At 37.0% G+C, this 26,441-nt stretch overlaps 1 long non-coding RNA gene across 1 annotated transcript in view; it reads left to right on the top strand.

Moving 5' to 3' along the window:
• The window catches only part of LOC131380999 (uncharacterized), a 70,588-nt gene extending 49,375 nt beyond the window's left edge, over positions 1 to 21,213 (top strand). The window contains exons 2-3 of the long non-coding RNA XR_009209387.1: positions 12,198 to 12,371; positions 21,113 to 21,213. This is a non-coding gene — a long non-coding RNA (uncharacterized LOC131380999). The remainder of the gene's footprint in view (positions 1 to 12,197; positions 12,372 to 21,112) is intronic.
• The last annotated feature ends 5,228 nt before the right edge of the window (positions 21,214 to 26,441 follow it).

Genomic DNA, 26,441 nt, shown 5'->3' with positions numbered 1-26,441 from the left:
TTGAGTGGTCTTTGAGAGATTTTCCTCCAGGCTGCTGGCTTCCAGGGGTACATAATTCAACAAGGACATTCTCTTCCAACAGCCATTTGCACAGCATTTCTTTTAAGGTGACTGGCCTTTGGGTCCATTCTGTGGGATGCTAGATGGCCTATGTGAAACACACTCATCCCTGCCCTCACCAAGCTGGGGGAGCACAAGTTTGTCCCAGGAAGCACTGTCTGTTTGTCACCCTCAGGCACCTCCCCACAGAGCCTCTTGCCTTTAGACTTCCTCCCAAGGCAGGAGGCGGTACCAGTCCAAAAGTCCTCAAATCAAAGCCTCCATGTCAGATTTTCCAAGAGGCTCTTTTGAAGGCCCTCTCATTTGGTCTCAATTAGAGATAAGTACCTTTCTTCTCTCCGCAGTGTACATGTGTGCGAGATTGCACAGCACAGCTCTGATGGCTCAACCTTCTTGATGAAATGTTAAACTTCTTTTCTATCTCCTTGAGATGGGAGATGGCTGATGCTGACAGAAAAGGAGTTGACTATCCCTTTCCAAGTTCTCCATGACTGGTGGCTTAAGCTATTTGTTTTAGAATATACAAGTACTTAAAAATTATCATTTTGTTTTAATCTTTTGGAACTTCAACCAATATCCAGAGATAACAGGAAAGACAGGATGTCACAGTCTGACAAACAAACATTTTGTTTTCTGTTTAACATGAATGAATGTTAAACTTTATCAGACAATTTGTCTGTATGCATTAAGATGATCATGTAGCTATTCCCTAGAAATATTATTATGAGATTATTTGTGTCTCCCCTGAATCTGTAGAAATTGTCTATATTTTATTCCTAATATTGTTTATTTGTCTCTTCTTTTTTAAATTCCATTTTGTTAGAAATTTGCCATCTTTAAGCCTTTACAAAATGAAAGCATTTTATCTTGTTAATCATTTCTATTATATTGAATTTTCTATTTGTTAATTTTTCATTTTAGTATTTCTTTACTTCTACTTTCCTTGAGTTTTCTGTTCTTCTTATGGCTTCTCTGTTTTGAGTATTTATAACTTTTTTCTTGTTTTTCATAAGGTATTTGAATGCATAAACTTTCCTCTAAGCACAACTTTATTATAACTCACATATAGCTTTTAATATGGTATGTTTTTCCGTTGTTTAGTTCTAAATATTCTGTTATTTGCAATATCGTTTTCCTCTGAAACCCATAGTTATTTAGGAGTGTATTTTTTAGTTTTTAGTTTTAATACACATATAATTTTTCAATTATCTTTTTAATTTCAATTTCCAATTTAACAGCATTATATTAGAGGATGTGATCTATTATGATATCAAGTCTTCATGATATTTTGAGTCTTTAGGGTCAATGTATAGTTAATCTTTAGAAATGTTTTAAGTATACATAAAAATAATTTTATTTGTTGGTGGACAAGATTCTATATGTACCTATCAGATAAAATTTTTAATTTTATTGGTCACATTTTCTATGTTCTCACTAATTTTGTATCCAATTGATTTGTCTGGGTCTGAGAGAGGTACATTAAAATCAGTTGGTTTAAGCAATTTGGACAGTTTGACAGTGATGTGCCTCAACATGGACTTCTTTGGGCTTATGATTCTTGGTGTTCATTTAGCATCTTGTTTCTGTAAATTTCTGTCTTTCATCAAATTTTACATGGCACTGTTTGATATTATTTAAGAAGTCTCTAAAGCTGTTCTTTATTTTTTCCCCTGTTCTTCACCTTGAGTAATCTCTATTGCCCTGTCTTCAAGTTTACTTGCACTTTCCTTTGCCATGTCCTTTCAGATGTTAAATCCATCTAGTGATTTTTTTTATTTCCAAAACTGTGTTTTTCAGGTCTAGAATTTCCTCTCTTTTGTTTCTATTTATATTCTGTAATTTCCTATTTCTCTGCTGAGATTTTTATTCATGGAAACCATGCTCTTTTGCTTCATGTAAAATAGTTACAATAATGACTTTAAAATCCTTGTTTGTTAGTTCCAACATCTGGTTTATTTCAGGGCAAACTCAACTGATTTTCTTTCCTTTTGAGGATGTATTTCATTTTTTTGTTGTTTTTTGCAAGTTGTGTAATTTTAACATGATGCTTATATTTTCAGTGGCATGCAATGCTGCAATTATGTGAGAGCAGAGCTCATTCACAGCTTCCATCATGAACTCCCTAAGGCTATGTAGTCATCTGGGAGATAGGAGGAGAAATTTCACAAACAATTTTTTTCTCCAAGTGGATAGAGTCAAGTTCATGGCAATTAGATATATTCACGAGATGACCTCACCATTGGATGTGTGTATTTATATTTAGAAAGATAAATAGTTATAATCTTTAAAAACCATTTGTGTGTTGCTATCATTGTAGAAGATTGTGCAGCATTTTCTAATATTTATGTTACAAACAACCTTAAGACAAAATATATTTCCCAAATATCAAAACCTGTTCAAATGGGCCCAAGAGACTTTCTTTAAAATCATGTCATTCATATGCTAAAGCAGATTTGCTTTTTCTGGAATGTCAGCTGATGCCATCCAACTTCTAAATATCAATGATGTAACAACAGGGTGAAGTCAAAGGCAGTTTAACTTGCAAGGGATACTGCCAAACACTGTACTGTCTTATCTAACTTCATGGAGGAAAAGAATGCCCCTCTTCATGCTCTTGTGGTTTACATAGGGAATTTATTTGTGATACTTCAATATGGTATTTGGAAGTGACAATTCTAGGCAGAAGACACTATTTCTTTCTGATAAAATTCTGTTCTGCTTGTCAGTAATTTCCCCCTTATACTAAAGTTACTTAATTAGACTCACTTATTTCATTAGAAAAATATTGATAATTGTTTAATCTGGATGATGGTTCTAGAATAGTGCATTATATTAATTCTCTTTACCTTGGTTTGCATTTGAAAATGTCCATAATATAATTTTTAAAAATTACATCTTTGTGGTTAAGAAATAGAAACACCTGTAAAATTTTTAATGAATTTCCATAGTGGTTAGTTTTTAGTATCATGGTTCAGAGCATAGCATTTTAAGTGTAAATATGAGCTTTGGAGACTGCCAAATTTGAATTCTGACTCTGTGTGAGAGTCAGAATTGGGCAAATTGATTAACCTCTCTGAGCCTTGGTTTCCTCTTTCTTTCCCTTCTCTTCCTTTATCTTCCTTTTCCTTCTCTCCTCTTCTTTCCTCTCTTTCTCATAAAAGTGCCAAAGAATCAATAATAGATACTAGATAGTACACAGAATGTGGTGTCAGGAGCCTAAGTTTGGTTCTGACTCTAGTTTCGTCAGAATCTAGTTTCTAGTTTCTGGAGAAACTAGACTCTAGCTTCTCAATATGTGCATGCCCATCTTTTTTCATTCTCACAACACTGAAATCATTTCTCTGCCTAGAAAGCTCTTTGCTCACCACTTTGCCTGCTAGGATCCCATTTACACTTCCAGTCTCGAATATACTTCTTTGGATGAGTCCTCTATGATGAACAAAACTAGAATACACACCCTTTTCATATGTTCTCAAAGATCTCAGGACTTTCTCCCCTTGGCGTTTACAACAGTTTCATTTCATTGATTATTACTAATGATTTTGTCTGTTTCCCTCACCATACTGTAAATTCTACAAGGATGGAGCCAGGTCAGGGTGGTGGCTTATGCCTATAATCCCAGCACTTTGGGAGGTGGAGGCAGGAGGATCACTTAAGCTTAGGAGTTCAAGACAAGCCTGAGCAACATAGCGAGACCTCGTCTCTACAAAAAATAAAAAAAAGTTAGCCAGGAATGATAGTGTGTGCCTGTAGTCTGAGCTACTCAAGAGGCTGAGGCGGGAAGATCACTTGAGCTCAGGAGATCAAGGCTGCAGTGAGGTATGATTGCGCCAGGCCGTACTCCAGCCTGGGCAACAGAGAAATACTCTTTCTCAAAAAAACAGAACAAAACCAAAAAGAGGGTGGGATCAGTTCTATCTTGTTACCTTTGTTACCCCAACACTCATCACAGAGCCTTTCTTGTAATAGCTGATCAAATATTTGAGAAAGTTTCTGTTTCAATTACTTTGTCTGTAATATGTGAATAACAGCAGCAATAATAATTCACATCTTATAGGCTTTGAAACAGTAAACAAGAGAAACCCTATAAAGCTTTTAACATAGCATCTGGCAAAGAACGAAATCAATACAGAGTAATGTAATTATTAAAAATGCCTTTTTTTCAGAATTACTAGAAGTTGCATCAGTAGATATTATTTATCTTTACAAGAACAATTTGTAATTTAATAAGATGTTTACAATCTTTTGCTCAAAGAAAGGTGCTGTTTAACTAAAATGTGTATTTCATTGTCTCTCTTTCTTTTTTTTTTTTGAGACGGAATCTCACTGTGTTGCCCAGGCTGAGTGCAGTGGGGCGAGCTCAGCTCACTGCAACCCCTGCCTCCTGGGTTCAAGCGATTCTCCTGCCTCAGACTCCTAAGTAGCTGGGATTATAGGCACATGCCACCACACCTGGCTAATTTTTGTATTTTTAGTAGAGGTGGGGTTTCACTATGTTAGCCAGGCTGGTCACAAACTCCTGACCTCCTCGGCCTCCCAAAGTGCTGGGATTACAGGCGTGAGCCACCACAACCAGTCCCAGTGTCTCTTGATAGGATCAATTGTCATATAATCTTTCCTTAACCAGGTTCAGAAGATACTCCTATAATTTATGTGGGGTAAATAAGATAAAGAGACAAAGGAGTTGGAGATGGTTTGCCACTGTATGATTTAATTAATTTGTGTGATTATTTAATTGCCAGGAAATTACTGGTATTCACTGATTATTTTGACATGCAGTTGACTTATCTCTTAGAGAGAAATAAAACATTTTAAACTTCAATTCCCACTGTGTCAAAATCTTTTTTAAACCTGGGTTCACAGGGACAAATCTGTGACTTTTAAAGCAAGACATACTCCAAGCTGGGCGCAGTGGCTCACGCCTGTAATCCCAGCACTTTGGGAGGCTGAGGTGGGTGGATCACGGGGTCAGGAGATCGAGACCATCCTGGCTAACACGATGAAACCCCATCTCTACTAAAAATACAAAAAATAGCCGGGCGTGGTGGCAGGCGACTGTAGTCCCAGCTACTCGGGAAGCTGAGGCAGGAGAATGGCGTGAACCTGAGAGGCGGAGTTTGCAGTGAGCCAAGATAGCGCCACTGCACTCCAGCCTGGGCAACAGAGCGAGACTCTGTCTCAAAAAGAAGAAAGAAAGAAAGACATACTCCAATACTCCGTTGTATACAATTGCTTTCCCTTGATTGCTCTCCCCTGGATGGGACAATTTTGTAGGTGCCTGGTGAAGTTGCTGGGCACCAGGATGGAAAATTCCGGATACACGGGACAGTTGAACACCAACTCCCATTAATGCTTTTATTACCTCGCTCCATTTGTAATGTAAGTCCTACAGAGATGCTTCAGGTTTTTCTATTCTTAGAAGAAAAGTCAGAAGCTGGGGGTGTGTGCATCACCTTTATAATCAGAACACTCCTTTTAGCTCCTAATGTGGAACACATGGTGGTTGAAGAGGTTGCAGTGTTACAGAAATGTCATCACAGAATTTCTCCATGTTAACATGTATCATCTGTCACATAATTGTTTGTTTTACAGCCCATACCTATAATGGGCTAAGTGGGGACTATTTATATCAGTTAACAATGAGTACCTTTAATTAGTATTTCATGCAACTGGAACATGTTAAGGAAGCTGACACAAATCTGGCTAGGTTGAGAGATTCCATGTGAATTTCATTATGGAATTGCCAAGATATTACAGTTGCACAGGTACCAACGTTTCTGATCGAACTTCAGCTGCTTTAAATGCTGTGTACACACATGTATATCCAACATGTATGAAAATGACAAACCATCACACTGGGCACCACCACTCAGCTGATGGACTGTCAAACTTGTCCACTTTGTTTGCTAAACCCCAAATGCCTGATGCTAGCGCATCCAGAGTCCTGCATAGGCCTGCAGATAACACAATTATAGAGCCCGTGCAAACCTTGGGGAAAAATGATTGAAAAAGTAACAATGAGCAAAGCTTTGTGGTAGAAGCACACTAAGTGAGAGACTGGCAGTTGGATAAAGTGTTTTTGTTAACTAGTGCAAAAGGTTTTATTTTTCCCATTCTTATTTTTAGACACCTTTATTGATTTGAAGACGTTTCATCAACATCTTAGATAGACTGAAGCAAAACTGGCTTTAGGAGACAATGAAGACATAATTACATGTCTAGACCTATAAGAAAGTATCTCCAATTAGATACATTGAAGAAGATAACCATGACAACAAATCATTCGTTAATTTCTTTGAAAAGGAATCCCCAGCTACGACTACAATAGAGGCTGGCGGGCCATGCTAAACAAACTCTGAGCAGCTTCATGTGATGTGCCCTCTCCCTGTTAGGATTTTGTAAGGTATGCATAGTATATTCAACCTGTCATCTTGGTTTACACAATCAGACAACATTTTCACATGTTGATCTCGGTTTCAGAAGGAATGCTAATTGTTTTGTCAACTTAAAATGAATTTTTAAACTGTAAAGTTTGTCGGTTTTTTTTTTGTTTGTTTTATTTTGTTTTGCTTAGAGACACGTTCTTACTCCGCGCCAGGCTGGAGTGCAGTAGTGCAATCATAGCTTACTGTAACCTTGAACCCCTGGGCTCAAGCAATCTTTCTGCCTCAGCTTCCTGAGTAACTAGGAGTACAGGTGCACACCACCATGCCTGGCTAATATTTTTATTTTTTATCTTTTGTAGGGACAAGGTCTTGCTGTGTTACCCAGGTTGGTCTGCAGTGAAGTTTTACATATTTTTTGATGATTTATTGCTTGGCAAAATGTTCTACTTTTTTGACAATGTTAGTTGTTTGTTCTTTTGGGTTTTTTTTTTTTTCATAATGACAATATTACTCATCCAAGTAAGTAATAGGCTTTATGATGCTTCCTGTGAAATCTTTATTGTTTAGTGAAAATTTATGGACATTTTCTGGTGAATTTATCTTGCAGTCAGAAGCTGCTTATGGTGGAAAAGTGTCTTTGCTCAGTAATATTCTCAGACCACCAAATATCTGTTTCTAACACAGAAATTCCTGGAATCTGAGACACTGAAAAATTACTAGCAGGTCTCTGCTTCTTGGTATCTATGTTAATCAAAGTGTGTGTAGAATAGAACAGCAGTTGCTAGTGAACCTGCACCACCCCTGCTGACAACTGCAGGAGGCATTATTCATCACTGTCCTCCACTGTCTCACTTTCCCAGGGCCATAAGGGTATAAACACCTAGTGCACATTTTCTTATGGTGTCTTGGGCCGTGATTGTGTGTCCACAGGTATTTTGTCATGGATTCACAACAGATAATTGACTGTGAGTTTTTACTGCAGTCAGCAATTTTCTTTTTCTTACAGAAGCTTTGTCTTCATTCTATTTGGTGTTGCATTCAAATGATGCTTATCATCTTTCAGTGTTCTGCATTTATAGATGGTGTGATTCTTATGTTTCTCTTTTTACTTAAGTGGTATCCCTAGTAACTTTTACACTTTCTATTTCATTCAAAATTAGATATGAATATAACCTTTTGTGTTTTTCTAATTCATTAGAAAATTATTTTGTGTTTTTCTAATATCTTTAACATAAACAATTTAACACAAATGCTTAATTATTTCCTCTATTGAGTCATATTGAAAGGTACTTCGGAATGCTATTAAAGGGATATTTGGCATTTTTGCTGCTTCCACATCAAGAAATAGAGTGTAGCACAAAACAAAAATGAAATAAAAGATTGCACATATGAAATACATCCATGGACTGTGTGGAGATTTAGGGGACTCTGAGATCATTTTAAGTACCCTACTTCCCAGGAGGGTCTATCCTGGGTTCGTGTATTTTCAGTGGTGACAAAGTCTAGGGTTGCAGCCTGCACAAGATGTTATCCGAGTTGTATTGGGTTTCTGAAAACATTAATATAAATGCCATTGTCAGACTTGCTGATTGGATGCATGTTGATAATCCAGTGAAGGAAAAGGAACAGATAGCACCATCTCTGAGCTTGGAGTTCCTGTTCCAGTGGAGGAAACCTCTTACTAAGCAAGTGAACTTTGTGGATTAGGGTAGGGGTGGGCTGCAGAAATGGGATTCCACCCAGGAAACATTAAATGAATGGCTTACGGGGATGAGATCAACAGAGAGGGTGTCGCTCAGGATGGTGAGTGAGGCAGGCTAGGAGGCGGCTCTGCTGCTGCAGAGATACTATCTTCTAACTGAGTCCATTTGGACCAAGCTAATACAAACTTTGCTATATGCCGGCACAGCTCAATGAGAAAAATTGTCAGATGATTTTTTGGGAAACCTTAGGCAAACCAGAGGATCACAGTGCTGTGCAATGCTCTTAATCCCTCAACAATTATTTGCTTAATTGAGCTTTTCTCCATTACTAAGTTCTAATCATATAAAACATCCTAGGCAAATGCCAATGAAGACAGAAACACATGTCTGAAAAGAATTTAAAATTGTTATGACACATAGAATAATGGCATTTTCCATCTAACATATCGTCTGTGTTAATAAGGTTCAAAGACCTTTAACTCTGAAATCACTAAGAGATAGATAATGGACAAGTTTGTTTTACACGTAAGTCAAGAAGGGGTTAGATTATGGCTAATCCCTTTGAAGTCTGTTCTTGAATAAAAAAATTGAACCAGAAAGACTTTAAGTACAGTACAATACTAAGAAGACAAAGCCATTCTAACTTGTTTCTTTTGGTTGTGTTTGTAAATGTTCACATACATCAACTAAGTCAAACTGGAAGGAAGACAGTGCAGTAGATACCAACAAAATCCTTTGCCAAATAATCACTAGAAATATGGTAGCTTGCAAACTAAACATACTCAAAGTAGCAGAAAATGATGAGAACTGAGGTTGTCTGATTGAATCTTACTGTGTGGATTCAATTAGAATTGCAGACGTAGGAGTAGGTAGATTAGCAGATAGACTTGCCAAGCTCAGATTGCAAAATAGAGAAATAAAAGCTGGGACCACAATATGAAAAGAGTCTCTCTTTGATGACATGCTACCCAAGGAGAATAGTTATTGGGAGGTGGATAGAGGATAGAATAGATTAGAATTAGAATATGGTGGAGGCATGAAGGATTAGATGATTCTTTGCATAGTCAAAGGAATGCATAACAAATATTTTGTTGAGCTATCAGGTAGAGCAATGTTAATGCTAGGGCAGTCATCTACACCTTAGTTGTTCGTGAGCTGACTTAAGATAGCAGAGCTTGCCACTGTGTCTGCCACTCTGCTGGAATAAGCTATGACAGTACAATATAATTAGAAAATACTGTTTTTGCAAAACAACAAATACTTTCTTTTGTATATGGATGGGCTCCAAATATTTTTACTGAGAAGTGATGGAATGTTAATTTAGGCCCATTTTCAAGCAGCCATAAAATAAAATTATTAAAAAATATTTTAATACACCTTCAAAACTAATGTCAGAATTGGATGCATGAAGCCCATGTAGGCTGCCAAGTGGAACCCAGCATAAGGCCGAACACTGATGAGCTGTTTTCAACTCTTATTTCTTTCAGCAATCTTAAGAATTAGACACTATTATTATCTACTTAATTTTATGGGTAAAGAAAATGATGCCTTAAAAAGTGAAGCTACTTTCATAAGTCATTCAGTTAGTCAGACAAAGAATCTTGGAGCTCAAGTTCAGGCCTATCAGATTCTAGAGCCTGAATCCTTTCCTATACTCTACTGCTCTCTAGTAGACATCTAAACACGGGTCACTTAGATATTCCAGCACCATGATGTTATGGAAAAAAATTAAAATGAGAAGTTTGGCAGACAGAATAACATTCACCGAAAGATGATCACATCCTAATTTCCGTAACCTGTGAATATGTTATCTGACATGGCAAAGGAACTTTGCAGATTTGATTAAATTTAGTATCTTGATATGGGTAGATTATACTGAATTATCTGGCTAGGCCCAGTGTAATAACAGGGGTTCCTATAACGTATTATAACCTTATAATAGGACATAATGATACCAATGATACCAAGATCATCAAAACAGGAAAGGGAGATGTAAAGACAGAAGCAAACATTGAAGTGATGGCTTTGAAGATAATGGAAGAGGGCAGGAGCCAAGGAATATAGGTGGCCTCTAGAATCTGGCAATGAGAAGGAAACAGATTCTCCTAGAAATTCCAGATGGGTCTCAGCCCTGCCCAAACCTTGATCTTAGCCCAGTGAGACCCATGATGGACTTCTAACCGATAGACTCTAAGAATAAATTTGTGTGACCATGAATTTCTAAATTTGTTTTAGTTATACCAGGAATAGGAAACAAATACAGGAAACTTCACGGAAATTAAACATAAAAGAGCTCCATAGAAAAAGTCCAGGTCAAATTTGTACTAATGGCATTTCAATGGCAATGCGTTGAGAAAAATATTCTTGGATTTCATAATCTCTGAGAATTAGGTCAGATAGAATATAATCTGAAAAGATCATGATTTACCATTACCACATGTAACTGGGTTGTCAGGATTTATCCAACCAGAAGAAATAAACCATTGCTTAGCCAGCAAATGCCAGAGACCTGTGCCCTAACCTGGATTCTTCGAAGATACTTTGTTATTTAAATAAATCAATAAATTTTACGTGCACATATGATAGCCAGCTAGAGACATAATAGAAGAGAACCCCCATTTAGCAACAAAAAAGATAGAACCTCCATAGCAGCAGAAAAAGGATAAAATGCTTAAGAATAAACTAAGGAATAAATGCTCAAATCCTATTTGAAAAAAACTATAAGCATTCCCAAAAGACACAAAAATAGACTTGAATGAAACAATATTGCTTATTTTTCATTGAGACTTCTCAACATCATAAAGATATCCATTCTATTGAAATTAATTTATAAAGTTGATGGGAGGATCCCAATGAACAATACCAATAAACTGCCTTTAAAACTAGACAAATTGATACTAAAGTTCATATAGAAAAAAAAATGCAAGGATAACTAGGAAAACACTAAAAAGGAAGAGTTTTAAGTGGCAAGACTAGCCCTCCAGATATCTAAACATATTACAAAGCCTTGATAATTAAAACTGCTGGGTAATAGTATATGAATAAACAGAAAAATCAATGACAAAGATAGAGAATTTAGAAAGAGATGAGACTATATGGTAATCTAGAATATAACAATATATTGTAGATAGAACTATACAGAATAGATGGAATTATATGGAAATAGATGGAACATGAGGTAATATATAATAGAATATGACAACAGTGGTTTCTGAGATACCCGGGGCAAAGATAGAATTTTTAAATTATGATGGCGGAAAAACTAGAAAACCATTTGGAAAAAGATAAAGTTAGATTCACTTCTCACAATATCCATAGGAATAAGTTCCAAATGAATTGAAGATCCAAATGTAAGTAATAAAACTATACAAGAATAGATGAAAGCATAGCGAATTCCTCTATAATTTGTGTGTGAGGTTGATATAGTATAGTTTTGTCCATCCTTTTACTATCAATATTTCTGTTATTTTAGATATTCCTCTTAATATCAATATACATACTATTATTAATATATTAAGTTATATTTTAGTATGATATAAATACATATTCACACATATGTATGTTAATTTTGTCACCTTAGTCTGTAGTTTTTAATGCTTCCTTGAGATCTATTACCTTAGCTCGCGATGACACTGTATCAATTATTCTGTATCTGTTTGTTTTTGTTTTTGTTTTTCTTTTGCAGTGGTGTGACTTAGATCAATAGACTCAATATTTACTTAATGTCCCAAATATTTTTTTCTATTAGGAGTTTCAGTACATTTTTTGGTTTTGTTTACTGGATTCTTTACTTCAGCAACTCCGATGATGTTTAGGTTAGATTGTATCTAATTGTTTTAATATCTTAATCTTTTTTCCCTCCATATTCATTGAGATTATTTTAAATATTTCCTAGGTACCAATTTTAAAAATTCAGTTTTAAGCTCTGTGAATTATGTTACATTTTATTTCTAATTAATTATATTTTCTGTAATGTGGTGTTTGGATTATTTGTTTGTTTCCTTAACTCTAAAAATTCTCTTTTCGTCTTATTCTGTTGTTTGAATAGCTTGTCTACGAGGTCTTTCATCAGGCCTGTTTGTAAGAGGACTTCTTAAGATCTGTTGTCTGCCTTTTGCATATGATGTCCCTTTTGTTTCTCATCAATTATTACCAATTCATCATCATCATCTCTTTCTACAATGTATTTACAAACTTTTTTCCAACAATTTTCATGTTTAAGGTGAGTAGCTCTGCCCATTTCTTTTTTGCTTTGTGCTGATATAATGTGGGTAAACTCTCCTCCACTCCCTTTCAATTTTGACTGGGAATTGCTTGTCTTTTCCTTTGAAGGTGTAGTTCAGATGGAATTTTTCTGTATCCTAGAGACCAGAAGAGAGGAAAAGAGTCATCAGTTTGAGAAAAACCTCAGCCAGGGTTCTGTGCAGCCGTGGTTTGCAGTGTGTCCTGTCTTCTCATCTCAGATTTTATTAAACTTTCTTTTCTGCCAAATCCCACAGATAATTTAGTAGAGGAGTATCCCCACAGAAATGCTTTATCCATTAAGTTTTCCAATGCTTCTTGTAAAGGGTTGAGTCCTAAAATAGTTATTTGTATTCAAAGAATAAATAGAAGACTGAATGATCAAAGTAATGATTTGTTAATGGATGTCTATAAAATGTTACACTCTGCCAAATGTTTCATTGTTAAATTTGATATTAGTAGGAAAAAAGTCCATTATACTTGAAAGGATTGTATGTTCAGTTTTCTTACTTTGCAAGAGTTCTTGAGCTTACATTGTAATTGAAACAATCACTGCAATTTTTAAGTTTAAGAAACTGCTTGAAGCAAAAATAATTTTAAAAACAAAATTATAAAGAATTGTTTAAAAATATGAGCAAAACGTATGTTTAATGGGTGATGTGAGTGAATTTTAGTATGTGTTATACTGTAAAGATTCCAAAAGTAAGAATGCCTAAGAACTATAAGCACCATAAAATGTTTCTGCATTCTTTGGCTGCAGGTATTTTGCCAGTTCAGTCATGGTGCCCTGGGTCATCTGCTTTAGGCAGAGAATTACTTGGTATCATTTCTTACCCATTTTCACTTTTTTCCATACATGAAGCTATCTCTACATTTTCCCAAGCAAAATAGGGAAAGCAATGGTAAAAGTAGTGGTGATGGGTATGTATCATGTTTATGATGGCCCCAGGTCTTTTGAAAGCCTCTCCTATGGTTTGGTAATTCCCCACATTTGAGAGTCCTGTCTTCTCTAAGTTGGAGCTGGAAATTAATTTTTCTAATCTTCATGTATCCAGGGCACTGGAACATGAGCCCAGTTACTGCTGATTGTACCCACCACCCCAGACTTCAAGAATTGATAATGGAGGCTTTTCCTGAAATATGTGCTATTTCCCCATCTTTTGCATGCTGGTGAAGAAAAAGTTCAATGTGCAATCTGTTTTGCTGTTCTGGAGGACAATGGAGCACGGTAGAGACAGGAGGCATTCAGATGCAGTAATGGCAGAGGTCCCCTGATGCAGTCTATTGGGTGCTCCACAGTGCCAGGACACAGAGTTGATGGAGAGGATCCTCCTTGCCAGCAGTTCAGTGAGGTTCTTAGGTGTTGATCCAGGCTGCATTGCCACCAGTCTGACTGTCTGGCTCCCTGGGAGTTGCTGTGGGTTTCCCTTAGTAAATAATTTTTTCCCTTAAACTAGCCAGAGGGCCTGACTATGCTCAGACTTTGGCCTTTGTGGGAAGAGGCTACAGTGTGGGAAGGGCCAGCTCCTCCAGGTTCTCATTATGCCACTTTCTTCACCGGCTGCTTCTAATTTATTTCCTCTTTGTGTTCTCTTTGGCTGGCATTACTCTTCATTGCTTTAGACAATTGGCTCCAGGTTAGGGCTGTTGGATTTCGAAAATAAAAATACAGGATGTAACACATATTGTATGATTCAATTGTATGAAATATTCAGATAGGCAAATGTATAGAGACAAAACACAGATTTGTGGTTCAAGACACAGATTAGTGGCACAAATGTAGATTAGGGTTTTCCGAGGGCCAGGGGTGGGCATGGGGAGTGACTGTTAATGGGTATTATTTTCCTTTAGAGCTGATGAAAATGCTCTAACCGTAGATGGTGGCAATGGTTGCACAACCGTAAATATATGAAAAATCATTAAATTGTACAGGGGTACAAGTTCACAAGTTCAGGGGTAGAAGTGCAGGTTTGTTACATAGGTAAACTTGTTTCATGAGAGTTTTTTGTACAGATTATTTCATCACTCAGGTATTAAGCCTAGAACCCATTAGTTATTTTTCTTGATCCTCTCCCTTCTGCCACCCTCCACCCTTCAAAAGGCCCCAGTGTGTGTTGTTCCCTTCTATGTGTCCATGTGTTCTTATCATTTAGCTCCCGCTTATGAGAACATGCCATATTTGGTTTTCTGTTCTGTTAGTTTACTAAGGATAATGGCCTCCAGCTCCAGCCATATCTCTACAAAGAACAAGGTCTCATTATTTTTATGGCTGCATAGTATTTCATGATATATATGTACCACATTTTCTTTAGCCAGTCTATCATTGACGGGCAGTTAGGTTGATTCTATGTCTTTGGTATTGTGAATAGTGCTGCAATCAACATTCACATGCTTGGGTCTTTATAATAGAATGATTTATATTCCTTTGGATATGTACCCAGTAATAAGGATTGCTGGGTCAAATGGTATTTCTATCTTTAGGTCTTTGAGGAATTGCCACACTGTCTTCCACAATGGCTGAACTAATTTACACTCCCAACAACAGCGTATAATCATTCCATTTTCTCTAGAACCTCAAAAGCATCTATTATTTTTTGACTTTTGAATAATAGCCATTCTGACTAGTGTTAGATGGTATAACACAGTAAAGATATCAAAGGTATAGAACCTAGTTAAATTTAAATTTTAGATAAAAAATAATTTTTAGTATGTTTTACTAAATATTTGGGATATACTTATACTAAAAAATTATTTGTTGTATAACTGAAACTCAAATTTAACGGGGTATCCTGTATTTTCTCTGACAAACCTAATCTAGATATTTATGGTATTCTTACTTTCCCACTTCACTTGAAGCAAAGATCACCAGAATGGTAAACCCCTGAAAACAGTCTGTTTATTTTTTATTTCTATTTCCTAAATGTCAAGTTGTTGGCTGCACCAAATGAAACTGTGTGGATTCTTGGAAACGTATGTCTCATTCTTTCAGTTCCATCAATCTTCTTTTTGTACAGTTGTTTTAATTCCCTGAGAATATACAATTTAACCCATGTTCATCTGTTATTGCACTGACTCTCTCCACCTTTCTCAGTATTGGTGTGTGTAGGGCTAAAATGTGAAGCTAGAAAAAAACGTGATTGCTTACAATCAGAATATCTTCTCAGGAAAACTTCCTATCCATAACATTAGTAATCTTTGTACGCCAAGTGGAAATAGTTGCAGAGATACTTCAGTTACAGAATGAAAATCTACAGTGGAGGTACATGAGGCAGTTGCACAGGTGCTCCTAGGTTTAATGGGAGGGGACAGTTTCCACCTCCTGATGGAGAAGTGGCAAGGTCCTTTTGAAAAAAAGAATAAGTGGTATAGGAGAAATTGTTATGACCTTCTTTGGAAAATACAACCTGATACACTGTATTGAGTTGTCAATCTTTTTGTATGAAGCCAAGTCTTTTCAGTTAAATATGGATTCACTAATTGAAATTCCTTATTGTTTCCCTTATATAAACCATGCCAATGCATGGCCTACGATTTTAAGTCTCTTTAAAGCAGGATGAGAAACTAAGTGATTTTGGACGTAATCTGAGTTTAGGATGCATTTAAATTTTTACAATTTTCCTTAGTCTTTTGCAATTGTCTTATTCACACCAAAATTGACAATAATTTTGTTAGTATCTCACTTTTACTAAGTCATTCGTCAAAGAAACATATATTTCCCTAAACTACTATATCATCAATTTATGTAATAATTAGATAATAGAATGACAATAATAAGCACAACTTGCATACTGGGAACAAATCAACTTGAAACTTGGCAAACCTGCAGCTCACCCAGTGGAAACAAGAGTGTCCCGTCTGCTGGAGGCTCCTGAGAAGGGAGTGTGATCTGGATATCAGTCAACATGTTTAAAAAGAAACTGGATGTGCTAAAAAACACTCAATTGAGTACTAATTTATGCTAAATTTCTTAATTTGATGTGAATAGATAATGTAAACATAGATAAAACATGAACATATACATATATTATCCATATTCCAATCCAAATGCCAGCACCTTTGTTAAGGGGAAATCAGCAGAAGATTTCCTACTCAATTCAGAAGCAAAACAAAGATGCCCTGTCTCCACCATTATTTAACAGCATATCGAATGTTTCAGCCAATGCAATTAAAAAAGAAAAAAGCAACTAGTGGTGTAAGAATTGGATATGGATAATAAATATCTCTGTAGATAATATGATTATACACCAGAAAAACCCAAAAGAATAAATATGTGGAAAAACTACTATGAGCATTATGGGAGTTTAGTAAACAAAATAAAAAAAACTTATAAAAATAAGTTCCAAATACATACATAACTATCACTTAGGTGATATAATTTAAAAAAAACAGTATTTAGGAATGCCAATAAGTTTGATTAATAAGTTAATTAATTATACTGCCCATGCATAAAATTGACCAGAAATATTTAAAACATATAAGGAATTATATAGAATGTCTGTAAAAGATATAAAAGTAGACTTAAAGTAGAAAACCATGCCTCATTTTCAGATAGAAGACTTAGCTTCATAAATGTATCAGGTTTTTTTCTGAGTTAATTTAGAAATTAACTGTATCTCACTAAATAATTATTAAGTTGTTCTTTTTCTGGAGCTAGACAAAGTTGATTATAAAATTCACTGGAGGAATAAATAAGCAAGAATATCTAGGAAACCTCTGAAAAAAGAAGTAATGTCCAGAGCTAGCCCCACAAAATATTTAAAACATATTATGTCATGCAACACTGGGACATAAATAGACAGATGAGTGGGAGAAAAAAACTCCAGAATTGTATATTTTTAATTGGTGTATGAGAGAAGTGCCATCTCAAATCAGAGAGTGAAGGGATGGGCTCTTTAATAAGTAGTGATGAGATAACTGAATAATCACCCAGAAAGAGGTAAGATTGGATTTACTCCTCATTCTGTGTGCCAGGAGAAACTCTAAAATCATCAGACATGTTAAACGTAAAATAATTTTAAATAAAACCATAATAAGTAAAGAATAAGAGATAGGTAAATGTCTTCATTCTGTATTAGTGGGAAAAACTTTTCTAGTTATGACTCCAAATCCAATAGAATAAACAGTAATGAAATAGATGAATTTGATTACTTAAAATGTTTAAAACTTTTGCATGACAAAAATAAAGAAAAATAAAAGGACAAATAACCAATATTGGCAACTTGTATGACATAAGGATAATAGACCTAATGTTGGGCTCAACCATGCACAACTACCAATATTTAACTATTTTGATGTAGAAAAGTGGTAATTTTATATTGATTAACCTAATATATAAAGAACATCTTAAAAAGAGAATAAGAATTTCAACAGCCCTATAGAAAAATGGCCTAAAACTATAAATAAATATAATAATTTATATTTTCTGCAAACTATATAGTTCTGAAAATATAAATGCAAATAACTTAATCCACATGAAAATTGTTCAATCTCACTCATTGTAGATATATATATATATATATATGAACTATAGTGGGATACTATTTTTCAACTATTATATTGGCAAAAATCCCAAAGTTGAGAGCGTATGCTGTTGTTGAGGTTGTGAGGAATAGGCACTGTTATGGGTTGGTGGTGGAGATGCAAATTACACAACCACCCGCGGGGAGGAAATTGATAATATCTAGCATAATTACACATGCATTTGTCCTTTGACTCAGCAATCTCACTTCTAGGAATGTTTGAGTGTTCATTATTCTGAACTTTTAAATATAAAATTTTCCATAATGAAATGTTGATAAAAATACAAATAAAAGGAGGGAATGAAGGGTGTTAATTGAACCAATCAAATTGGTTAAATGGAGCCAGTTAAGAGTGTTTCCACTCCACTTTGATACAAAGTAGTCTGGGTACTAAGTAGGTGAACACCAGCATCTATAGCTGACAAAGGAGTAGGCCAGTCTGATGGGTAGAAAAGGTCGTGTCACAAAAACCATCCTTTCCTCTCCAGCAAAAGGTTCAGCTTTTAGTAATTCAGGGTCTGAGAGTAATTTTATTCACTACTCTTAACAAAGCTATCTTCCACCTCTCCTCTGAAGTTAATAATATTGTGTCCGTCCAGGAAAATGACTTTGTAGATGCTTTCAGAATTGGCTTTGTCACAGTCCACCACTCTTTCTGAACTGGTCGAAGTTTCTAAGAGTGCTATTTATCTCTGCACAGCAATTTTTTTATAGAAGCAGGTGACTTGGTTCCAATTCTAGTCTAGGGTTGGGATCAGTCTGTGGGGAGAAATGCACTGCCTTAGGGTGCTTAAAAATCCCAAATCAATCTGCATAGATGACAAATATGAGTTTGCAAAATCAAGGGCACCAAAAAAATGATATTCTTTAATTTTTTTCAATAACAAAGCTATTTCTTTTAGGAAGCCCCATTCTGCTGGTTGAAACTTAACTTCAATCCATTCACTGTCCCTGTTCCTTTCCCCTGGGCTATACAGAAGCCTCAGGCACTTACCCAGGTCAAGGTATGAGGAAAGTGGAGCTATGGTCAGTCTAGGTTCATCTGTCCATCATGTTGGCATGCCCCAAGATACTCTCCCTGATACATGCGGGCCTCTGCTGTGCCTCCTCAGCATGGTCTGTTTCAGGCTGCTGGTTCTGTCTGCCAAATTCATACTGAGCTACAATACTAAATACTAAATATGCTGACATCACTGTACCGGCCTTGACAGATAGATGCAAGGCCTTAGGAATTTAGCTGAAATATACCTGCCTAGACATATTTCTACCTTCATTCTTGTTCCTTTTCCAAAATCTGCCCAAAGAAAGGAGTAGGCATGAGAAAGAGGTCCCCTTCATGCATGGGGTCACGAAATATACCTGGGATTTGTGTTGTCCCTCCCAACACTACCACCCACAGGGTCTCCTTTCTCAGAGACACATGATTTTCACTCTTAATTCCATTCAGATTTCTATTTCTCCCTGACAACTCTTGAAATCATTATCTAAATAGAGAGGTAGCTATGAAGCCTTTTCCTACTCACCAGGAAGTCTTCTAAAGACATGTACTATAACTCTATATTTCAAATATGCAAGTGTAGGATTTGTTTCCAAACTCAGATCACCTAAGAGATAAAATATAATATATATCTCATATATATTTATAGATAATATGTAAATCACATACATGATTTATACATTTGATATAGCTGATCGTAGAAATGTGGTTTAGATGTGTGGCCAAAATTATCTCCCTGGGAATTTCCCTAAATTATATAGTCTTGCATAGTTTACTGGCATAGTTTACAACCATAGGTTTTCTCCACAAAGGAAAGACCTCTAACCACAGGACGGAGGGCAGAACTGATTGCTGGCAATCTGCAGAAAAACCAACACCCAAAACAAAGAGAGACCAACAAGATTTCTTCTTCCAAACTCACCAATCAGATAATCCACCTCTTCAGCCATGGGAAAGAATGAGCAAAGAATGTGTAAAGGCTCTGAATATTACTGGGATAGAATTTGTTTCATACGAAAGCATAAGGCCATGGAAATAGAGATATAGAATTCAGAGGGGAGGCCAGGTGTGGTGGCTCACGCCTCTAATCCCAGCACTTTGGGAGGCCAAGGCGGGTGGATCACTAGGTCAAGAGTTCAAGACCAGCCTGGCCAAGATGATGAAACTCCGTCTCTACTACAAATATAAAAATTAGTCAGGCACAGTGGTGGACACTTGTAATCCCAGCTACTCAGGAGGCTGAGGCAGGAGAATAGCTTGAACCTGGGAGGCAAAGGTTGCGGTGAGCCAAGATTGTGCCACTGCATTGTAGCCTGGGTGACACAGCAAGACTCCACCTCAAAAAAAAAAGCAATTCAGAGAGGGAATAAAATAAAGCTGAAGAAAAATATACGTCTATTTTTATACCTACATATAAATATGTAAAACATTGAAAATAGAAAGATATCACTAGGTTGCCTTTAGGGAATATAGGACAGAGAATAAGATTGCAGAATATCAGTTATCTTTGTGGGGTTCTGAATTTGTTTTTTTCTAAGGGGAAAATATGAAAAATGTTAGTGATTTTTAATTTGGGAGGTAGAAATATAAATTTCTTTTTAATATGTTATCCAAAATTCGTAGTTGTATGAGAATGTCACTCCAGATACCAAGCCATACACATACTAATATAATATAATATAATATAATATAATATAATATAATATAATATAATAAACATTGCCTTATATAAGTATTGTGTTATTATAAAAGCATATTGTATTATACAATATTATTTATAATATATGTACTGTATAGTATGATACATATTACATAATGTGATATGTATGACATGATATACATATAAAATATACAGTATGAATAAGCATAAAACAATATATAAATATCAGATTAAGTATTTTACAGCTTATTTCAAATGCAAAGAGCTGGAAAGTTAGAAGTTTTTTTCAGGCCAAAGATTTGTATAGGGAGAAACCCAGTGAAGTAAGCAGAAATGAACATGTTTTAGCCTCAAGAGAATTTTCCCAACCTTATAAACTTACGTTTTCTCAGCCTTGCTGAATTGTAAGAAAATAAAGTCTAAGGTCCAAGGCAACTAGTTTAGTAGCAGAATTCCTTTGCCTTAAAGTTGAAACTCAAAGTGTTATACCCTCAGTGTGAAAATGAACTAAAAGTAAACTTTCCTACCACCTTCAAACCCCATAGAACTACCAGGAATGTTTGCCTTGGTAAAGAGCAAAGCAGAAGAAAAAAATGTGCCTCAGAAGCTGTCATCACAAATCAACCCTTGCTCACATCTGCAGCCCAAGTCTACAATATGGGGTGATGTAAAAAACCTCAAGTAGTGCATTCAATTTAAAATGGTCATTTCACGTTCCAAGATGCCTGAATAGGAACAGCTCCAGTCTACAGCTCCCAGTGTGAGCCACGCAGAAGACGGGTGATTTCTGCATTTCCAACTGAGGTACCAGGTTCATCTCACTGGGGATTGTCGGACAGTGGGTGCAGGACAGTGGGTGCAGCGCACTGAGCATGAGCTGAAGCAGGGCGAGGCATCGCCTCGCCCAGCAAGTACAAGGGGTCAGGGAATTCCCTTTCCTAGCCAAGGGAAGGGGGGACAAACAGCACCTGGAAAATTGGGTCACTCCCATCCTAATACTGTGCTTTTCCGATGGTCTTAGCAAACAGCACACCAGGAGATTATATCCCGCGCCTCGCTCAGAGGGTCCTACACCCACAGAGCCTTGCTCATTGCTAGCACAGCAGTCTGAGATCGAAATGCAATGCAGCAGAGAGGCTGGGGGAGGGGCACCCGCCATTGATGAGGCTTGAGTAGGTAAACAAAGCAGCTAGGAAGCTCGAACTGGGTGGAGCCCACCACAGCTCAAGGAGGCCTGCCTGCCTCTGTAGACTCCACCTCTGGGGGCAGGGCATAGCCGAACAAAAGGCAGCAGAAACCTCTGCAGACTTAAATGTCCCTGTCTGACAGCTTGGAAGAGAGTAGTGGTTCTCCCAGCACGGAGCTTGAGATCTGAGAACAGACAGACTGCCTCCTCAAGTGGGTCCCTGACCCCCAAGTAGCCTAACTGGGAGGCACCCCCCAGTAGGGGCAGACTAACACATCACACAGCCGGGTACCCCTCTGAGACGAAACTTCCAGAGGAATGATCAGGTAGCAACATTTGATGTTCACCAATATTCGCTGTTCTGCAGCCTCTGCTGCTGATACCCAGGCAAACAGGGTCTGGAGTGGACCTCCAGCAAACTCCAACAGATCTGCAGCTGAGGGTCCTGACTGTTAGATCATCCACACCAAAACCCCATCTGTACATCACCATCATCAAAGACCAAAGGTACATAAAACCACAAAGATGGGGAAAAAACAGAGCAGAAAAACAGAAAATTCTAAAAATCAGAGCGCCTCTCCTCCTCCAAAGAAATGCAGCTCCTCACCAGCAACAGAACAAAGCTGGACAGAGAATGACTTTGATGAGTTGAGGGAAGAAGGCTACAGATGATCAAACTTCTCTGAGCTAAAGGACGAAGTTCGAACCCAATGCAAAGAAGTTAAAAACCTTGAAAAAAGATTAGACAAATGGCTAACTGGAATAACCAATGCAGAGAAGTCCTTAAAAGACCTGATGGAGCTGGAAACCATGGCACGAGAAATATGTGACGAGTGCACAAGCTTCAGTAGCCAATTTGATCAACTGGAAGAAAGGGTATCAGTGATGGAAGATTAAATGAATGAAATGAAGCAAGAAGAGAAGTTTAGATAAAAAAGAATAAAAAGAAATGAACAAAGCTTCCAAGAAATATGGGACCATGTGAAAAGACCAAATCTACATCTGATTGGTGTACCTGAACATGACGGGGAGAATGGAACCAAGTTGGAAAACACTCTGCAGGATATTATCCAGGAGAACTTCCCCAACCTAGCAAGGCAGGCCAACATTCAAATTCAGGAAATACAGAGAATGCCACAAAGATACTCCTCAAGAAGAGCAACTTCAAGACACATAATTGTCAGATTCACCAAAGTTGAAATGAAGGAAAAAATGTTAAGGGCAGACACAGAGAAAGGTCGGGTTACTCACAAAGGGAAGCCCATCAGACTAACAGCGGATCTCTCAGCAGAAACTCTGTAAGCCAGAAGAGAGTGGGGGCCAATATTCAACATTCTTAAAGAAAAGAATTTTCAACCCAGAATTTCATATCTAGCCAAACTAAGCTTCATAAGTGAAGGAGAAATAAAATCCTTTACAGACAAGCAAATGCTGACAGATTTTGTCACCACCAGGCCTGCCCTAAAAGAGCTCCTGAAGGAAGCACTAAACATGGAAAGGAACAACCGGTACCAGCCACTGCAAAAACATGCCAAATTGTAAAGGCCATCAATGCTAGGAAGAAACTGCATCAACTAATGAGCAAAATAACCAGCTAACATCATAATGACATGATCAAATTCACATATAACAATATTAAGCTTAAATGTAAATGGGCTAAATGCTCCAATTAAAAGACACAGACTGGAAAATTGGATAAAGAGTCAAGACCCATCAGTGTGCTGTATTCAGGAAACCCATCTCACATGCAGAGACACACATAGGCTCAAAATAAAGGGATGGAGGAAGATCTACCAAGCAAATGGAAAACAAAAAAAGGCAGGGGTTGCAATCCTAGTCTCAGATAAAATAGCCTTTAAACCAACAAAGATCAAAAGAGACAAAGAAGGCCATTACATAATGGTAAAGGGATCAATTCAACAAGAATAGCTAACTATCCTAAATATATATGCACCCAATACAGGGCAGCCAGATTCATAAAGCAAGTCCTTAGAGACCTACAAAGAGACTTAGACTCCCACACACTAATAATGGGAGACTTTAACACCCCACTGTCAACATTAGACAGATCAATGAGAAAGTTAACAAGAATATCCAGGAATTGAACTCAGCTCTGCAACAAGCGGACCTAATAGACATCTACAGAACACTCCACCCCAAATCAACAGAATATACATTCTTCTCAGCACCACACAGCACTTACTTCAAAATTGACCACATAGTTGGAAGTAAAGCACTCCTCAGCAAATGTAAAAGAACAGAAATGATAACAAACTGTCTCTCAGCCTACAGTGCAATCAAACTAGAACTCAGGATTAAGAAACTCACTCAAAGCCACTCAACTACATGGAAACTGAACAACCTGCTCCTGAATGACCACTGGGTACATAATGAAATGAAGGCAGAAATAAAGAGGTTTTTTGAAACCAACAAGAACAAAGACACAACATACTAGAATCTCTGGGACAGATTCAAAGCAATGTGTAGAGGGGAATTTATAGCACTAAATGCCCACAAGAGAAAGCAGGAAAGATCTAAAATTGACACCCTAACATCACACATTAAAAGAACTAGAGAAGCAAGAGCAAACACATTCAAAAGCTAGCAGAAGGCAAGAAATAACTAAGATCAGAGCAGAACTGAAGGAGATAGAGAGACAAAAAAACCCTTCAAAAAACCAATGAATCCAGGAGCTAGTTTTTTGAAAAGATCAACAAAATTGATAGACCGTTAACAAGACTAATAAAGAAGAAAAGAGAAGAATCAAATAGACGCAATAAAAAATGATAATGGGGATATCACCACTGAGCCCACAGAAATACAAACTACCATCAGAGAATACTATAAACACCTCTATGCAAATAAACTGGAAAATCTAGAAGAAATGGATAAATTCCTCAACACATACACTCTCCCAAGATTAAACCAGGAAGAAGTTGAATCTCTGAATAGACCAATAACAGGCTCTGAAATTGAGGCAATAATTAATAGCTTACCACCCAAAAAAAGTCCAGGACCAGACGGATTCACAGCCGAATTCTACCAGAGGTACAAGGGGGAGCTGGTACCATTCCTTCTGAAACTATCACAATCAATAGAAAAACAGGGAATCCTCCCTAACTCATTTTATGAGGCCAGCATCATCCTCATACCAAAGCCTGGCAGACACACAACAAAAAAAGAGAATTTTAGACCAATATCCCTGATGAACATTGATGCAAAAATCCTCAATAAAATACTGGCAAACCGAATCCAGCAGCACATCAAAAAGCTTATCCACCATGAACAAGTGGGCTTCATCCCTGGGATGCAAGGCTGGTTCAACATATGCAAATCAATTAATGTACTCCAGCATATAAACAGAACCAAAGACAAAAACCACATGATTATCTCAATAGATACAGAAAAAGGCCTTTAACAAAATTAATCAACGCTTCGTGCTAAAAACTCTCAATAAATTAGGTATTTATGGGATGTATCTCAAAATAATAAGAGCTATTTATGACAAACTCACAGCCAATATCATACTGAATGGGCAAAAACTGGAAGCATTCCCTTTGAAAACTGGCATAAGACAGGGATGCCCTCTCTCACCATTCCTATTCAACATAGTGTTGGAAGTTCTGGCCAGGGCAATCAGGCAGGAGAAAGAAATAAAGGGTATTCAATTAGGAAAAGAGGAAGTCAAATTGTCCCTGTTTGCAGATGACATGGTTGTATACCTAGAAAACCCCATTGTCTCAGCTCAAAATGTCTTTAAGCTGATAAGCAACTTCAGCAAAGTCTCAGAATACAAAATCAATGTGCAAAAATCACAAGCATTCTCATACGCCAATAACAGACAAACAGAGAGCCAAATCATGAGTGAACTCCCATTCACAATTGCTTCAAAGGGAATAAAATACCTAGGAATCCAACTACAAGGGATGTGAAGGACCTCTTCAAGGAGAACTACAAACCACTGCTCAAGGAAATAAAAGAGGATACAAACAAATGGAAGAACATTCCATGCTCATGGACAGGAAGAATCAATATCGTGAAAATGACCATACTGCCCAAGGTAATTTATAGATTCAATGCCATCCCCATCAAGCTACCAATGACTTTCTTCACAGAATTGGAAAAAACTACTTTAAAGTTCATATGGAACTGTAAAGGAGCCTGCATTTCCAAGTCAATCCTAAGCCAAAAGAACAAAGCTGGAGGCATCACGCTACCTGACTTCAAACTATACTACAAGGCTACAGTAACCAAAACAGCATGGTACTGGTACCAAAACAGAGATATAAACCAATGGAACAGAACTGAGCCCTCAGAAATAATGCCACATATCTACAACCATCTGATCTTTGACAAACCTGACAAAAACAAGAAATGGGGAAAGGATTCCCTATTTAATAAATGGTGCTGGGAAAACTGGCTAGCCATATGTAGAAAGCTGAAACTGGATCCCTTCCTTACACCTTATACAAAAATTAATTCAAGATGGATTGAAGACTTAAATGTTAGACCTAAAACCATAAAAACCCTAGAAGAAAACCTAGGCAATACCATTCAGGACATAGGCATGGGCAAGGAGTTCATGTCTAAAACACCAAAAGCAATGGCAACAAAAGCCAAAATTGACAGATGGGATCTAATTAAACTAAAGAGCTTCTGCACAGCAAAAGAAACTACCATCAGAGTGA

Source organism: Hylobates moloch, unplaced genomic scaffold (genome assembly GCF_009828535.3).
Source record: "Hylobates moloch isolate HMO894 unplaced genomic scaffold, HMol_V3 SCAFFOLD_13, whole genome shotgun sequence".
In the NCBI taxonomy this organism is placed as follows: Eukaryota; Metazoa; Chordata; class Mammalia; order Primates; family Hylobatidae; genus Hylobates; species Hylobates moloch.
The sequence above is the reverse complement of the archived record's forward strand: the minus strand, read 5'-3'. Positions and strand labels throughout refer to the sequence as shown.